The sequence below is a fragment of the Mustela putorius genome, unplaced genomic scaffold (assembly GCF_011764305.1).
Source record: "Mustela putorius furo isolate JIRA1106 unplaced genomic scaffold, ASM1176430v1.1 tig00000224_pilon_pilon_pilon, whole genome shotgun sequence".
Classification (NCBI taxonomy): domain Eukaryota; kingdom Metazoa; phylum Chordata; class Mammalia; order Carnivora; family Mustelidae; genus Mustela; species Mustela putorius.
In genome coordinates this window covers 15,569,976-15,586,273 of record NW_025421321.1, presented here as the reverse complement: position 1 = coordinate 15,586,273, position 16,298 = coordinate 15,569,976, and the positions used below count along the sequence as shown (strand labels likewise).

Here is a 16,298-nt window from a genome sequence, read left to right as displayed (position 1 = left end):
TGTTTCTTTTTTCTTTTTAAAGATTTATTTATTTATTTGACAGAGAGAGAGATCACAAGTAGGCAGAGAGGCAGGCAGAGAGAGAGGGGAAAGCAGGCTCCCTGCTGAGCAGAGAGCCCGATGTGGGGCTCCATCCCTGGACGGTGAGATCACGACCGGAGCAGAAGGCATTGGCCCAACCCACTGAGCCACCCAGGTGCTTTCCTCCCTCTCTCCCTCCTCCCTCCCTTTCTTTTTCTTGCTCTCTCTCTCTCCTCCCTCCCCCCTTTCTTTCTTTCTATTTATTCATTTATTTGAGGAGGGGAGGGGCAGAGGGAGAGAGAAACTCAAGTAGACCTGTGCTGTGTATGGAGCCCCACAAGGGGCTCAGTCTCGTGACCCAGAGATCATGATCTGACTTGAAACCAAGAATTGGATGCTTAATCGACTGCCACCCAGGTGCCTCTAGGCCTTGAATTTATTTCAGCAATGTTTTGTAGTTTTCAGAGTGTAAGTCCTGTATTATCACTTTGTTAAATATTTGGCAAAAGTCACTAGTAAAGTACTGTGGGTCTGCAGTTTTCTTTGTGGGAAGTTTTTTTTTTTTTTTAAACCTTATAAATTCAATTTATTTAGTAGATATGAGGTTATTCAAGTGAACTGTTCTTGAGTGACCCTTGCTATTTTGTGTTTTTCAAGAAATTTGTCTTTTTTGTTAAATTGGTTCAATTGATTGGCATCAAGTTATGCATAATATTCTCTTCTTGTCTTTAGGCTCTGTACTGATGTCTTTAAAATTCCCGATACTGGTAATTTCTGTCTTTTTTTCTTTTTCTTTCTGATCAGTCTGATAAGAGGTTTTTCATTTTCATTTATCTTTTTCAAATATGCAGTTTTCAGTTTCATTTCATTTCAGTTTCATTTCACTTTCTCTGTTGTTTTCGTGCTTTTCATTTGCTTTTTTACGGAGGTGAAGAGAGTGTGTATTGTGCTGTTGTCGGCCAGAGTGTTCTGTCAAGGTCGATGATATCAGGTTGGTTTCTAGTGTTGCTCAAAGCTTTAATAGCTTTGATTTTCTCTCTCCTTGTTCTGTTCTTGAGAGAAGGTTATGAAAATAACCAAATATAATCATGGATTTTTCAGTTTCTCCTTTTAGTTCTGCCTTTTCCTGCTTCGTGTAGTTTGTAGCTCTGATTTTTGGCTGCATCGGTGTTTAGGACCGTTACGTTCTCATGGTTCATTAGCCCTGCTGTCACTGTTGATGCTTGATCTGTCTCGTGTTTGGCCAGAGAAAGTGCCATCAAGTTGGCTCGTGGGTCTTTCTGACATAATCTTAGATCTATGACAGTCTTCTTGTTCCAGCCATAACGAGATATTCCAGAACATTTTGTATTTTTCTCTCTTCAATCCTGGAATATGCCATTTCTCCTATGAGCCTGGTTCTAAAAGAACCAGAGAAATATTGTTATTTAGGAGATCACCTGCTCTGTGTGCTAGAGCAGATGATGGCTCCTCTATGGTTATCTTATTTCAAGGTCTTTTCAGGAGACAGAACTAGGAAATGCATACTTTTTAAAAAGAAAAAAATAAAGTCTGAGTTTATAGTGATATTTCCATTTCAAATTTAAAATTATAAAATTTATGCCATTAAATTTTATATTTGGATATCTTTTTTCTTTTCTGAAAAGATTAGTTCTTTACAACTGTTACATAATTACTCAATTTACTTATTTGATTTATCCTTCTACACACACACACACACACACACAATTTGTTTCAAAATAATATTATTGGGGTCCCTGGGTGTCTCAGTCAGTTATATATCCAACTCCTGATTTTGGCTCAGGTCATGATCTCAGGGTTATGAGATGAAGCCCCGAATCATGCTCCACGCTGGGCATGAAGACTGCTTAAGATTTGCTCTCTCCCTCATCCTCTGCCCTTCTCATCCCCCCTCATTGCGTGCTCTCTCTCTCAAAAAAAAAAAAAAAAAAAAAAAATTCTAACAATAAGATTATTAATTGCAGTTTAAGATTCCTTTGTGATTGATTCCTTTTGTCCTCAATTTATATTCCAAATGCAGTATTCAAAGTATTGAGTTTTAAAGTCAAAGTAATTTTTCCGTTATGGCTGTGTTACCAACTTTATAAATGGTGAGGGCCCTTTGATTCAGTTTGTGTTACATTTTCAGGGATCCTTTTCTTTTTCTTTTTCATTTATTTATCTAAAAAAATTTACCTGCTTCCAAAGTCAAAACTACAAAACAAGGTTTATTCAAAGAAGTCCCGCTTATCCAGCTTGTCCCTTAATCCTGTTTCCTCCTCCTCTCTATAGGTAGTAATTTAAAAATTACTTTTTTGGTTATCCTTGTATTGTTTCTCTTAAAAAAAGGTCAGCATATACACACGTATGCTTGTGTTACCCTTCCTTTCCTTCTTATTCAAAAGCTGTGCTATTCCTTACTGACCTACTAACAGTAGGTTAGGTTGTTTTTCTTTCTTATTTTAAGTGGGCTCTACACCCAACGTGGGGCTTGAACTCCAGACCTTGCGCTTGGAGAGTCACGGGCTCCACTGACTTAGCCAGGCAGCGAACCCTTAGTAACAGCATATTCTGAAGATCATTTTGCTGTGGCAGAGAGCACTCCTCCTCCTTGCTTAGTACAGCACATCCTCAACTTGCGTGGGTGTACCACTCCTCTACTGATGAACACTCGGATGGTTTTTAGCCTTCCAGTTGCAGAGATAGTGCTGCAATGAAGAGATTTGTTCACCTTGCTCTGAATTTTTGGCCAGTATACCTTTGAGATAGATTCTGGAGTGAGATTGCTGGTCCAAGGGGTAGATATGCATCTCTAAAGTATATACAATCATGTACATAATAATTTATATATGAGATAAGGTGATATATAATTTATGATGTTATATAGCATACCGTTATATATAACATATTAGATATCTAGAAATATCTAATATTTCTGTATTTTATATACATGAAAATTTTGCAGCTGTGTGGAATTGCCTGTGAAGAGGGTTTCTGAGGTGGCAGTCCATGGGCGCAAGGCCTCTAGAATCCACCTCCCGCAGGCAGGCGCTGAGGGGCCTGGGTTGACTGAAGCTGATGGGGCATGTGCTTATTCTCCAGTTCCAGGGGAGGCCCCTGAGTGTTTTTCCTCAGTGGCGCTTCGAGGAGGGAGCATTTCCTGGGGGCGCTGACAAAAGGCATGGCTGGCACTTGTAGGGGTGACCTGAGGCAAGCCCAGACTCAGCAGAAGCCCAGGAGACTCCCCAGTTGGCCCTGCCTGGTGCTTCCGGTGCTTGACTCTGTCCTGTTGCCTTCAGCTTCACCTTCTAACCTTATAATGTTTAAAGTCACTTAAAAATATTTTTATTTAACTGATCCTTATTTTATTACCTGAATATTCCCTAATTATTCTTAATGTTTTAAAATTTTGTTCTGTCATAACCATTTCATTCCTTTACGCACCCTTTTGTTGATGAGGATGTGCTTTCCCTTTAAAACTGTGATACCACCTTTCCCTCTGTGGTTCTTTTATTTTCCTCCGAGCCTTCTTTTAATGTTGTCTTCTGAATTTATTTTTATCTCATCTATTTTCTTCTTCCTAACCTAAATGGTGAAACTGGATTCTCTTTAAGTGTTTCCTCCCTACGTTTGTCCCCTGCATTTCCCCATCATGTCCTTGGTTCAACCAATCCTGGGCTCAGGGATCTGGGGGGATTAGATGACCCTCCTACTCCCGTCACAATGAGCCATCTGGGAAGACTATGTGGGAACCTCCAAGGAATCTGAATCCTGGAGAAGAGCGGGCTGGAGAGGGATGTATGTGCTGCTTTCAAATATCTGTGAAAGGAGTAGACGTACTCATGACTGACCTAGAGGAAAGAACAGGAAGTTCCAGAGTTACAGCCCAAGGGTGATGACAAGGAAGAACTTTTATTTTTGAAAGGATCAGCGCCATTGAGAAATGGGGTGGGTTGCCTGGTGAAAGACTAAGGGCCCCGCAGCAGGAGCTTGAAAGTTGTGTTGGTCGGGACAGGGCTGAGGCTTCCAAGATCTGTTTTGGCTAGAAGATTCTGTGGCTGTAAGATTCTGAGTTCTGTTTTCAGAAAAGCGACATTGTCCAATAAATCCTGTTCTTTATTACTTGGTTTCAAAGATACTGCGTCTCCGGGCACAGGCTGAGCACAAGCACAACTGCACGCTGGTTGGTTCAGAGATGACATGTGACCCCAAATGACCCAATCAGAGTTTCTATCTCCAGAGGGTTTTTTTTTTTTTTAGAGGGAGCCAGCACCTGAACGTACTCAAACAGTGAGGAGGGGCAGAGGGAGAAGCATGGTCCCTGCTAGCAGGAAGCCCATGGGACTGGATCACGGGATCCTGACATCACGACTTGAGGTGAAGGCAGATACTTAACCGACTGAGACACCTGGCACCCTTCTCTCTTGCATTATGTGGGAAGAGTCCTTTCCTCTTTTTGTTTAGAAACATACAAAAGTATACGTCTAGAGCTTCTTGCTGTCCCCGGCAGGTCTCTTTTTAGTAGGCATCTTTCTAGCTGAGGATCTGGCCTGGGAGAATGAAGGCTACCTACCTGGAGAGGAGATAAAGAGGTCTGGAAGTGTTTGTGTCTCTGATTTTTTTTTTTTTTTGCTTTAGTTTTTATTTTTTAATAAACATATAATGTATTTTTATCCCCAGGGGTACAGGTCTGTGAATCATCTGGTTTACACACTTCACAGCACTCACCATAGCACATACCCTCTCCAATGTTCATAACCCCACCACCCTCTCCTGACCCTCCTCCCCCAGCAACCCTCAATTTGTTTTGTGAGATTAAAAGTCTTTTTTTTTTTTTTTTAAGATTTTATTTATTTATTTGACAGAGATCACAAGTAGGCAGAGAGGCAGGCAGAGAGAGAGGAGGAAGCAGGCTCTGCGCCGCGCAGAGAGCCCGACTCGGGGCTCATCCCAGGACCATGGGACCATGACCTGAGCTGAAGGCAGAGGCTTTAACCCACTGAGCCACCCAGGTGCCCCAGATTAAGAGTCTTTTATGGTTTGTCTGTGTCTCTGATTCTTAAGATTAGCTTCACAAGTTCTCCTTCTGTGGTTTGATTGTGTGTGCCAGAAAAGTGCCTCCCCTTTCAAAGAGTATTCTTTTATTTATTTATTTTTTTATTATCATTATTATTTTTAGTTTTATTTATTTATTTGAAAGGGAGAGCAGGAGTGAGTGAGGGAGGGGCAGAGGAAGAAGGAGAGAGAGAATCCCAAGCAGACTTCACTGCAGAGCGGGGAGCTGGATGTGGGGTTCTGTTCCATGACCCTGAGATCATACCCAGAGCAGAAACCAAGAGTCCTGTGCTTAACCAACTGAGCCACACTGGTGTCCTGAAAAGTGTCCTTTTGCATTAGTCTGTCAGACTTGGGTTTCTGTCACTTGTAACCAAAAGGGGTTTTGACTGATGCCGTTGTTATTGTACAAAACATCATTTTACATTGATGGCCAACTCTTCAAATTTCTCTCTCTTTTTTTAAAGATTTTATTTATTAATTTGACAGAGAGAAATCACAAGTAGATGGAGAGGCAGCCAGAGAGAGAGAGAGAGGGAAGCAGGCTCCCTGCCGAGCAGAGAGCCCGATGCGGGACTCAATCCCAGGACCCTGAGATCATGACCTGATCCGAAGACAGCGGCTTAACCCACTGAGCCACCCAGGTGCCCTTCTTCAAATTTCTTAATGAGAGTTCCTTTCAGAAGGGAAAGGCAGCATCTATTTCTAGCTGAATTAAAAATTACTGTAATCTTTCACACTATAAATCTGGCCTGGGGTAGAGTTAATAGATGTTTCCCGTGTCTTTGTACAAAGCCCAGCCATCAGCACACTGGTTTCCTCCGCTAAGATGACTCATTCAAAGCACAGCACAGGAGTTTTTCCCTCCCAAACCTGCTCCTCCCCTAGTCTTTCTTATCCCACAAAATGCCTCTTTCATCCATTCACCTGGGTTTTAAGTGAAACACTTAGGAGGCAGTCTTCCTTGTTCCCGTTTGCTCCCCTATATATAATTCACCAGCAGGTCCTGTATCTCCCTCCAGCACTTCTGTCCATCTGCACTTCCTGCCATCTCCTGCTTGGACTATTGCAGTAGTCTCTTAACTGACTCCCTATTTCCACTTTTTTTTTTTTTTTTTTTTTTTAGATTTTATTTATTTGTTAGAGAGAGAGAGAGGTGAAGAAGACAGAGGGAGAAGCAAATTCCCCACTGAGCAGGGAGGGACTCTAAGATCATGACCTGAGCCAAAGGCCCTCCCTACTTCCACTTTTTGTCCCTCTCCAGTCCCTTCTTTACACAGAAGCTCAAGTGAGCTTTTATTTTATTTTTAAAGAAAAATAAAATCTTAAAGATTTTTATTTTTTATTATTATTTTTTTAAGATTTTATTTATTTATCAGAGAGAGAGGGAGAGATCGAGCGCAGGCAGACAGAATGGCAGGCAGAGGCAGAGGGAGAAGCAGGCTCCCTGCCGAGCAAGGAGCCCGATGTGGGACTCGATCCCAGGACGCTGGGATCATGACCTGAGCCGAAGGCAGCTGCTTAACCAACTGAGCCACCCAGGCGTCCCAAGATTTTTATTTTTTAAGTAATCTTTACACCCAACATGGGTCTTGAACTCACAACCCCAAGATCAAGAGTCGCACACTCCACTGACCACCGTTTTCTTAAAATCACTGACAGTTTTCCATTGCATGCAGAATAAAATGCAAAGACCTGCAGTGGTCCAGAAGGACCCACATGCCTGAACTGGCCCCTGCACAACCCTTCCCCACCAGTCCTCAGCTCCTGTCTCTCTGTGCCTGCTTGCTACTCGCCAGTCACTGTAGTCTTTCTGTTCCTTGTTTCTGCTTCAGGGCTCTTCCTTCTCCTGGAATATCTTTGTCCAGATATCTAGGGGTGGCTAGCTCCTTATCCTTCAGGGCTCAGTCAGATATCATCTTCTCAGAGATGGCTTTGAATATTGTATAGTACTATTTACTATATATAGTATTTACTACTGCTAATTACTATCTAAAATTATTGTGCTTGTGCAAGTGGCTGATGCTTCTTTCCCACCACTAAGCAGGCCAACAGGTGCTCAACAAATCCTTAGTGAATGAATGGAAGGATCACAGAGGAACAACAAACAGGTGCAGCCCGTGAAGCTGAGTAGGAATGGGTTCTGCTCGTGTGATTTGCAGATCCAGGTCCAGAGCCTGGTTTCTAGGAAGTTCTTTGGAGTTTTTCCAAGGTCTTGTCACTGTGTGTCTGTCGTGCCTCAGGTGACTTCCTGTCTAGCTGGCGAGTAGTGTTCCCGCTGGAAGCCGATGTGAAAACAGAGAGAGCTGGGGTGGCCCCTGGTGTGGACAGCATCACCATGAGGAGTGTTAAAATGCAGATCCCTGGGGCGCCTGGGTGGCTCAGTGGGTTAGGCCTCTGCCTTCGGCTCAGGTCATGATCTCAGGGTCCTGGGATCAAGCCCCGTATCGGGCCCTCTGCTCGGCAGGGACCCTGCTCTCTCTGCCTACCTCTCTGTCTATTTTTTATTTTTTAAAGATTTTATGTATTTATTTGACAGAGAGAAATCGCAAGTAGATGGAGAGGCAGGCAGAGAGAGAGAGGGAAGCAGGCTCCCTGCTGAGCAGAGAGCCCGATGTGGGACTCGATCCCAGGACCCTGAGATCATGACCTGAGCCGAAGGCAGTGGCTTAACCCACTGAGCCACCCAGGCGCCCCATACCTCTCTGTCTGTTAATGATCTCTGTAAAATAAACAAATAAAATCTTTAAAAAAAACAATGCAGGTCCCTGGGCCTAGCCAACTGGACTGTGAAGAAAGGTAAGGAGGCGGCTACTGACTCATCCAGGTTGAACGAGGACATCCCCACCTTTAATGCTGACTGTCCCTCACTCTGAAAACCCCTAGCCTCTGGCAATGACCAGGCGGCTTGGTCACCCTAAACAAGGTGCTCAGAGAGAGGCAAAGAGCGTAAGACGAAGTAGCTCGGAATGGTTTTTTGAAGATGCTGAGGGGGAATCATTTCCTATCCTAGGCTTTGGTTGAGGCTGTCCCCTCAACCCTGCCTTTGAGTAAGTCTGTGTTCTCTAGGTGCCAAGCCCGGACAGAAGGGAAAGGATTCTCGAACCCTTGCAGAGGGCCAGCTGCAGCTCTAGGGCCTTTATTAGCTAATACATTCCTTGGCAGCCTTTTTCCCCACTCCCATTTTAGAGGCTGGATAATGAGGCTCGTGAGGGTATGTAAGGCTCATGAGGGTATGCACTTACAGTGCATCAGTCTGATGCCTGAGCTCAGACATCTGCCAAACAGGACACGGGAGCACCTGGTCTTTCTGACACATAAACCCAGGCCCTTTCTAGCTGTTTTGCTTTGTGTATGGGGGCGTGCATGTCAGAGGTGTGTCTGGGACCTCAGCTTGGCAGTTGTCCCTTAATTTTCAGGGATGGGGCTCTTCTGGGACCTAGGGAATACCCCAAGAACTGGAGTGAAATAGAAGACACCTATGGAGGAAGGTTCTTTGAGGCCGGGCTGCATGTGTGGCTGTCTACCACGAGGTGGCACTGTGGCTCTGCCTTAGAAGGCTCTCTCAGGCATATGGCTGGTGTGGGGCCAGCCATGGGACCAGCCACTGAGCCTTATTTAATCTTGCAGCCTGCAGGAGACCTGGGGTCTGTTTGTAGCTTTCTGCCTTGTCCGGACTCCAGCAGGCCAAGAAGAGAGGGGAGAAAAGGTCAGGAGGTCGATCAGGAGAGGAGGAGGCTTGGGCCAATGGAGAATCTTGGCAGTGAGGGTGACCGATGAGGACAGCTGTCAGAGGAGGGGTACAGACTGCTGTTACTGGAACTAATGGGTTTATAACACCAGCCTGAATCATCTCCCGGTGTGCACAAAACACATCAGGACAAGTGGACTCGCTCCCCCATGGTGGGAGTCGGAGGTGGGGCTTGGGCAGAGAAGAGGCACCTTTTCTGTCCTACGAACTGTTTTGACCAAGGGAAGCCCTCAGCTGGTAGGGCTGGGAGGCAGAGATGACCTGGGTGTCCCCAAGCTGGGGGCCTTCTCGGCCAGTCATCTGCCTATCTGCCCTCTGCTGACCGCAGGACATCCTCAGTGGGGGCAGCCATAGCAACAGACCCCATCTGTCCTCCAGGAGCCCTTACTATTGGGGAAAATGGCTTCGAAGATGCTGGCCCTTCGAGGATGCTCATTACCTATTTTGTATATGAGGGGACTCAGGCTTTCTAGATCCTCATAAAAAAATGTTACCACAATAAACTTTTCACTTTCTTTCAAAGCCTGTGATCGCTCCAGGTGGTGACTTGCTGTGTGTGGACTGCCTAACAGTGGGCTTGGCCTGTGTGCTGATGTTGGCATGTGACATGGTGTCTGCTCGGTGAGGCCACGGATGTGTCCTCAGCACCTTGGCATGGGGGAGCTGAGCAAAGCTCACCCAAGGGCATGAGCAGAGCACCACTGTGGTGAGGGGGAGAGTGTGCAGGATGGCTTTAGGAGCAAGGGGTGCTTGGCAGTGAGATGGAAGCAGAGAGTGGGAGCTGCTAGATACAAATGTAGTTAGTTTTACAATTTTGCCTTTCTCTGGTCTCTGGGCTGAACACTGTGACAGAAATTCCCCTCGGGAATTTTTTTTTTTTATATTAAATTTTCATTCGTCAGCTCTTCACATGGAATCAATTAAAATATTTTGTTTCATTTATATTTATAGTGCATTCCCCCTTCCTTTTATTTCGGTAGGTAATATACTCATAGATTCAAAATTCAGAGGGTTCAAAAGAAGTAACCTTTTCCTTTTTTTTTTTTTTAAAGATTTTATTTATTTATTTGACAGACAAAGATCACAAGTAGGCAGAGACAGGCAGAGAGAGGAGGAAGCAGGTTCCCTGCTGAGCAGAGAGCCCAATGCAGGGCTCGATTCCAAGACCTGGAATCATGACCTGAGCCAAAGGCAGAGGCTTTAACCCACTGAGCCACCCAGGAGCCCAACCTTTTCCTTTATAACATAGAAAGAAACAGCCTGATCTTCCCAACAGAAAAGCAGCAAGGACATGAAAAGCAAGGAGAAAAAATGTGGTTAGGTGTTAACCTTATTGTCACAAAAGTTCTTCCCCCAGCTCTGTTTGCCTTTGATTTCGAGATCTTTCTGACCTACAGAAGTTTCAACTTTTTGTTAGGCCATGTCTTTCCCTGTCTAATTGATTCTGTGCGTGGAAAAGTCCATGCCCATCCTGAGAGGAGTTAGACAGTCTTTACTGTTCTTGGCTTCATGGTTTGCTCTCCGACCCCCTCAGAGCTGCTTCTCTTAGTGATGCAATTATGAGGCAGAGAGGAGGTTTGGCGTGGCTGCCTGAGGGTGGGACCTTTGGAGGCCCGTTGGCCTCAGACTCCAGCCCTGGGTCTGAACCCACCGTCATCTCCCCATGTGGCAGTTTTTCATGGTGGGACGAGCAGGCTGCAACTGGGCGGCCTCTGAAAGTGGACCTTCCTCCTGAAGAAGAGGAGGAGCCTGGAGCTGACCTTCCATGGGGACTTTGGATGGGGCAGACTCTGGGCACTTTCTAAGTGCTCTTGTCAGCTGTCTCTGGGCACAGGGAGCTGAATGTGGGCAATTCTGGAGGACAGCTTGTGACTTGAGGAGTCCTGCCCACCAGGATGCAGGGCAGAGCTGCAATCTGGGCCCTGGAGACTCAGGAAACAAGGAGGCCATAGCCTGAGAACCCTGAACAGGGACCAACGTAGGGCCTAGGCAGGGGAGTGGGTTGGGCAGTCTGGGGGATGGAGGAGCCCTGTGAATCAGGACAGGCGTTGCTCAGGGTTGCCCTGCCCTGCCCTCCCTGCTCTTGTGGCATTTCAGAAAACAGAGCCAAAGCAGCCGAAATGATCTGTGCGGTAATGTGTGTGTGAATCCTTCGGAAACAGAAGCACTGTGGGCATATGTCAGGCCCCAGGGCAACTGCAGGGTTGCCATTACTGCCTGATATGTTGGTCCTAGCAGGAAGCGGTACATGCCCCCTCCCTCCCTCCTACCTTCTCCCTGGAGGTTGGAGATAGCCTCCTCAACCTTGTTCATACCGGGGCCCCTCTTGTTTCCTGGGGCATCCTAGTCTGAGCACTGAGAAGGGGACACAGCTCTTGGTTGGGAGGCCAGAGATCAAATGCCATCCTGGTCATGTGACTTCAGATGGCATTTGGCTCTCTCTTGGGCATCAGTTCCCTCATCTGTAAAATGGGATGGCGATCTTGTTCCAACCTGTAAACCAAATGGCTAAATGGAGGACTAGGTGGGATGCTGTTCTGGAAAAAGGAAGCAAATCATTTGACTGCAAGATTCAAGAGCTGGTTCCACAAGGCCCAGGGAACCTGGCTGCACAGCTGGACTGTCTCTCTCTTGGGCTCCAGCAGGTGGCAGCATTGCCCTCCCCATGTGTGGATCCCTTCTCCCCTGTCTGCCCCAACACCCACCCCAACACCCGGCACCCTTGGACCTCACTAAATTCACACCCCAAAGCCCCACCTCCCCCCACCTCCCCGGGGGAATGAGGAATCTGAGCAACCTCTGAGACAGTGGCCCCGACGTGGAAGCCCAAATGCCACGGACAGGAAGGACCTGGAAAGAGAATTAGAAACTTCTTTCCCTCAAAAAAAAGCACAGATAAGCCAGGAGGAGGGGAGCTGGTGTGCATGAGCCCAGAAGGCTGATGGGTGCACTTGGGTGGAAGGGCGACCTTGTCCTGCTCTGCCATGACCCGTTCCACACGAGGCAACTTAGGATCCAGGGTCCAGGGCTTGTCATCTGCCTGGGTCATTGTTTTCAGCTGGAAAGGCCAATGGCAGAGCTGGGCGGCTCCTCTATTTTTGTGTGTGTCACAGGGTTGAAAATTTAACTCACACTTCAGTTCATCTGGGGGGAAAAGAAATAATTTATTTATTCATCTCTAATGAATTTGGCCTTTCTCCCAACCCCTACCTGATGATTAGTGAGAAAACCAATGAAAGAGTCAACTTGATTTTTACCAGGACTCGATGGTTTAGCTTGTCCTGTTCGTTGGTGGTTTGTTTCTCTTGGAGAAAGTGCTCAGTTCTCAGACCACCTTCCCTAGCTTCTCCCGCTAAGACAGTGTCAGGGGCCATCCTTTGTGTCAAGGTGTATGGGCACACAAGGGAAGTTTGTGTGAGCTGCACCCAGGCCCCAGACATGTGTGGTCTGGGGAGCAGATTGTTTCCAGCGCAGGCCTGAAGAATTGAGACATAGGTGTGATCCTAGCCACACACCTCTGGCTCTCCTGGTCTTCAAGGAGACCCACAACTCCCACCACATCCTCAACTCAACCTCTCTGTCCCCTAGTCTCTTCTTCCCACTTGACACTTTGAGAGAAAATGTGTGCACAGATCTTTCCCACCTTAGTTTTGCAAAGAAAAAATGAAGGTTTTTCAGATATAATTCTTGGAAGGAAACTATGGGATAAAAAGGAAGCATAATTACCACTGTAAAAATGATTGGATGTAGAAAGCATGAATCTCAGATACTCGTTAGTAGAAAACTCTGACTCAGTTTGACTATAGATCTCTCCTGGCCTAGCACTAGGCCCTGGGCCTGGATCTGGGGGCCTCGGAAGGATGGGAGGAACTCCAGAACAAGTCAGGTTTCGGGACAACTCTGGGGATGGGTTTAGCTCTGTGGTGTTCCCACACCTGGTCCTAGGTCAGGCCAGGCCATTTAAGTTTGGCCAATGGAGCAGTGATTGGCTCTGGAGATGGGGCAGGTGGGTTTCCCGGCACCGCACTTCACCCCACCCCACCTTACGCCTGCACCATGCTCATTTCTGGTCTTTTCTGGGGTGGTTGCTCAGGTGTTCCTTCTGGCCGAGTTAAGAATCCAAGTTCCCTTCTGGCTATAGCAGTACCTCTGATCACTCCCTCTTGATCAGATACCTGTTATATTGGTTCTAGTGATATCCACTCCTGGGGGGAGGGGTGTAAGTATAGGTCCACAGATCATATGTCTAAATATTTAAAAGTTGTAAGTCAAGCTAACAAACTGTTTTCATTAGAGTATGTTCTATCCCTCAACCTTGACGAGTTTAAATTCAAATGATAAAATTGAAACTACATATATAGTTATGACTTTTATATGACTGAAAGTTTGCAAAATATTGAAGACAACTAAATTGAATTATTGTTGACTACATTAGGGGTTCTGTGGATGGGCTAGTGATGTTTGGGTGAATAATACAATAAAGACATTCATAATTAACAAATTAACATGTATTTATTCTGTGAAATTTATTTTCTTGTCTTAATTTCAGCAGAATCAGTCATCATGTTTTTATTTATTTATTTTTTTAAGATTTTATTTATTTATTTGACAGACATAGAGCACAAGTAGGCAGAGAGGCAGGCAGAGAGAGAGGGAAGCAGGCTCCCTGCCCGAGCAGAGAGCCTGATGCGGGGCTCCATCCCAGGATCCTGGGATCACGACCTGAGCAGAAGACAGCAGCTTAACCCACGGAACCACCCAGGTGCCCAGTCATTATGCTTTTATAAGAGAGAACTCCTAGTTTGTGTTCTAGGGAACAGTAATGACCTATAGGATTAAAAACAAAGTGTGATTGTATTCAAAGTTGTTTTAGCTAGCTATTGCCATGTAACAAAACACTCCAAAGCTTGGTGGTTTAAGCAATATTAAAGATGATTTTATTATCTCTCATGGGCTGTGGGTTGGCCAGGCAGAGCTGAGTATCTCCTCTGCTGCTTTGCTTGGATATTCTCATGTGGTTGTGGCTGGCTGGTAGATGGGGCAGGAGTCATTAAGGGCTCCATTTGGGTGCTGGGACAGCTTGTCCTTTCCTTCTTTTCATATAATACTTGGGTCCTTCTCTGTCCACGTGATCTCTCTACTAGGGTAGCTAGATGTCCCAGATGGTAGCAGGATTCCCAGAAGCAAGTATTCCAAAAAAAGTGGAAGGGGAAGCTCAAGTCTATGTCTAAAACTTAGGCAACATATATTTACTGTGTCCCATGTATTAGCATGAGTCACAGCCCCGCTTCAGTGTGGAGGGGACCACACAGGGTCCATAGACCACATAAATACCAGGAGGTTTGTTCACTGGGGCCTTCTTTGAAGACCAACTACCGCAGTGTGGGAAGGAAGTGTTATAACAAAAACTTAAAACCTGTGGCATTTGCTTTGGGACAGAAAGCAAATGGGGAGCAGAAGCTGATGAACCTTGGGGAGAGTGTTATGGAAGTTTTGAAACACAGTAAGGAGATTGTTATTGGAGGCTGGAAAAATAGATAAAATAGGAAAAGGTCAAAATGAACGAAAGAAGTTTTGGAGCAAAATTAGTAAATCTAAGGAGGCCAGGTCTATATTCCAACCAGCAAAAAAGCTCAAAAATCAATGACTGGCCTCAGGGCAAAGAAAATCCAGGTGCAGCCAGTACAGTGTGGTAGAGTCAAGGGTATGGCTGTAAGACCCTTTGTGAAGGCCTCATATTTAAGGGCCTGTCTTTAGGCCCTTTGTGTACATACCAGGACTTCTAAGAATGTAAGTGTGTACCTCTTAGGTCCTCTCTGGAGACTGAGAATCTCACTGCAACCTCACAGGTGGCTTCAGGTGAGAGGGGCCTTTTCTCTCATGGAGTAGGCTTTAATTTGGTATATAAGACACCCACATATTTAAAAAAATTTTTTTCAGCTTAGATTGAAAGGGGCAGAGACTGTTCAAAATGAAGAGTCCTTTTTATTTATTTATTTATTTATTTTTTATTTGACACAGAAGTGGGGGGGAGAGAGCACAAGCAGGGGGAGTGACAGGCAGAGAGAGAAGCAGGCTGCCCGCTGAGCAGGACCCTGGGATCATGACTTGAGCCAAAGGAAGATGCTTAATGGACTGAGCCACTCGGGCGCCCCTGAAGAATCCTTTATTATGGGCAAGAAAGAGGTTGAGAAGTCAATTTGGCCACAAACACTGACCATTTCTTCTAGAGAATGAAGGCTAACTCAGAGTAGGGCCAAGAACCACAGAAACCAACTTCCAGAGAATAGGATTAAGCGCTAATTAAGGAATTGGCTTGGTACCAGAATTGCTTTCTGCACTGGTTTCATCCCCTTTTTGAACGAGAGCATCTAATGCAGTTATCCTGTGCCTACCTCCTTACTATCTGTGGGGTTTGGAGGGGATGACAACTTGTCTCTTTTAGTCACAGACCTTTAATTAAGACAAGAAGGACCCTCTCAAAGCAACCACACCCAAGGGGCCTCCTCTTCTCAGGACCTGATGTAGATACTGAGGGCCTGGCCAAGACTTCAGGGGCCTTGGAGGGTGAGTGTACAGTCATTCGGATGTGTGAGGGACGTGACTCATTGGGGGGCCAGAGGGCAGCCTGTGGGAGCTAGTCTTCAAAGCTAGCCCGCAGTAAACCACCTCTAGTGGTGTTTATGATCTCGTGCAGGCCTCTGTCTGGAATCTGAGCTGTCCCTGTGACCCACTTTGGCCCACAGAAAGCAGTGACAGTGATACTGTGTGATTCCTGAGGAGAGGGCCCAGGGAGCCTTTCAGCCTCCACCTGGGTCTGTTACAACACTTGCTCTGGAACAAGGCAACCATCGTGTAAGAAGCTGGATTCCTCTGAGACTGAGATGCTATGGAGAGGCCAAGCTAGCCATGGGGAAAATTCACAGGAGAAAGCAAGACAGTCAGCCAGACTGGGATTGTTCTTGCCATCCCAGCTGATACCAGCTATGAGGGTCAAGATGCTGCCATCTTGTCTGTACAAATGAACCTGCATTTGACTCTTGCCCTTTCCACCTTTTGACGGTAGCCATGTGAGACCCCTTCCACCGGCCACCAAGTGACCCCTGAGCCAGTCAATCCACAGAACTGTAATAAATAAAAAATGATTTCTTTTCGACAACTGAAATTTGGGCTTTGTTATACAGCAACAGATAACCGAAATGTAAAAAACATTGTGTGTTTTAATTTAAAAAAGTGCAAATTAAAATGTAAAAGATCAAAACTCTCATATAAGTTTTTGACAAGTTACTTTTCTTTTTTTTTTTTTTAACATTTTATTTATTAATTTGACAGAGAGAGAGAGAGATCATAAGTAGGCATAGAGGCAGGCAGAGAAGTGGGGGAAGCAGGCTCCGGGCTGAACAGAGAGCCTGACTCGGGGCTTGATCCCAGGACCCTGGGATCATGATCTGAGCCAAAGGCAGAGGCTTTA

At 45.8% G+C, this 16,298-nt stretch overlaps 1 long non-coding RNA gene across 2 annotated transcripts in view; it reads left to right on the top strand.

Moving 5' to 3' along the window:
• The window catches only part of LOC106005827, a 132,207-nt gene that overhangs the window by 7,928 nt on the left and 107,981 nt on the right, over nucleotides 1–16,298 (top strand). The window contains exons 2-3 of one of the 2 annotated variants that reach the window (XR_006606009.1): nucleotides 15,273–15,394; nucleotides 15,525–15,992. The exons of the other annotated variant lie outside the window; for it this stretch is intronic. This is a non-coding gene — a long non-coding RNA (uncharacterized LOC106005827). Of the gene's footprint in view, nucleotides 1–15,272; nucleotides 15,395–15,524; nucleotides 15,993–16,298 lie in introns of those variants that run through there. 2 annotated transcript variants of the gene reach the window in all.